Below are 1,846 nucleotides of genomic sequence, written 5' to 3'. Positions count from 1 at the left end.
TCTGGGACCTCTCTCTCTGCCTCCAGACATGGGAACCTGAGAGCCCCAATGTAAACCTACAGCAAGCATGTCAAACTCATGGGCCACATGTGGCCCACAACAAATATTTTTGCAGCCCAGCCAATATAACGGTAGGTAAGAAACTTTTTAATAAAAATTTCATAACTTAATTTTTACAATATCCTGTTACTCATAATCTATATATATAAAAGGCCAATATGAAAATTGTCCACTTGGGAGTTTGACTGGGAGAGCGGGAGTTTGATCGCTCACTATGATGTGTGCTGACCACCAGGGGGCGGCGTGGAACATGTCTGGCAACTAGTGGCAGTGGGGCGCTGTGGGATAAGTCTCCTTGTGAGCCCCTGCAGTGAGAGGTCTAGGGGGTCTCCCCTGCTGGGGCACAGGGCTCAACTGTTCCCAGAACCCAGTCAAACCCAAATGGAGGGGCAAGGAGGGTTCTATTTCCTGAGGCTGCTGCTCCGATAACTACTGATTGGCCTAAGCAAATAGGAAAATGTGCTCTCCCGTTCTGGGGCCAGAATCTGAATCAGGGTGTCGGCAGCTGTGCTCCCTCTAAGGCAGTGGTTCTCAACCTTCCTAATGCCGCGACCCTTTAATACAGTTCCTCATGTTGTGGTGACCCCCAACCATAGAATTATTTTTGTTGCTACTTCATAACTGTAATTTTGCTACTGTTACGAATCGTAATGTAAATATCTGATCTGCAGGATGTATTTTCATTGTTACAAATTGAACATAAAGCATAGTGATTAATCACAAAAACAATATGTAATTATATATGTGTTTTCCAATGGTCTTAGGCGACCCCTGTGAAAGGGTCGTTAGACCCCCAAAGGGGTCGCAACCCACAGGTTGAGAACCCTTGCTCTAAGGGCTCTGGGAGAGGGTCCTTCCTGTCTCTTCAGCTTCCGGGGACTCCTGGCCCCCTCCCTTCAGTCCTCACACAGCCCATCCTCCTTCTCACTGGACTTCTCCCTCCGGTTCATGTGGCCCCACCCCTTTGTTGACACACCTGTTCTCCCAAGATCAGGTGGCCCCACCCCTTTTCACGTGAGTACTTCCGCTTGATTACGTGGCCCCGCCCCCTTGCTTATATTCACACTTCTGCTTGATCACAATGGCCCCGCCCCACTGTTTATGTGCCTGCACTCCGTGTTCACATGGCCCCACCCCCTTGAGACCTTGGATGGTCTCTGTTTCTGGGTGCCACCATCCCGGTTGGCTTTCTGCCCCTGCTCTCACACCTAACAGTCCCTTTGCCAAAGTCTTTCCCGAAAAAGCCATCTCTTTCTTGCTGGGACTGTAACAGTTGGGATTGAAAAGGAGACAGGAGAGCTGTGGCCCGTCCAGGGTCCATGCAAAAGGTCCACAGGGGCCTATGCCGTCCCTGGAAGGCTGTGCCTCTGGGCGGCTGCTTTGACTTGCGGTCCCTCCTTGCTGGTAACCTTGGCGGAGTCCCGCTGCATTGGGCCAGGGCCTTGTGTGGAGAAGGCCCTGCTTCCCCGCGCCGTCTGTGGCTTAGATTACAAAGTACCATTATTTTTCCTGTGTCTGGCTTCCGCTGCCTGCCTCCCCTGGGAGATTTGGTTTTGCCTCAAAAAGAAATTGATGCGGGGTCTGCAAACTGGCTGACTTCTGCATTTGCTTTGTGAGACGAAGCTCTGTCCAGTGCCGCCTGGTAGGAGAGCCTGATGCCACCCCACCTCCGTGGCAGCATCTCTCATTCCCTGGAGACCCCATTCAGCACACAGCACCCTCCATGCTCCCCTGCAGCTCCGACCCGCTGAGCCCGGGCCGCAGCCTGTCACTCGTCCCCCAGGTC

This window comes from Myotis davidii, unplaced genomic scaffold (assembly GCF_000327345.1).
Source record: "Myotis davidii unplaced genomic scaffold, ASM32734v1 scaffold78, whole genome shotgun sequence".
Taxonomy (NCBI): Eukaryota; Metazoa; Chordata; class Mammalia; order Chiroptera; family Vespertilionidae; genus Myotis; species Myotis davidii.
The sequence above is the reverse complement of the archived record's forward strand: the minus strand, read 5'-3'. Positions refer to the sequence as shown.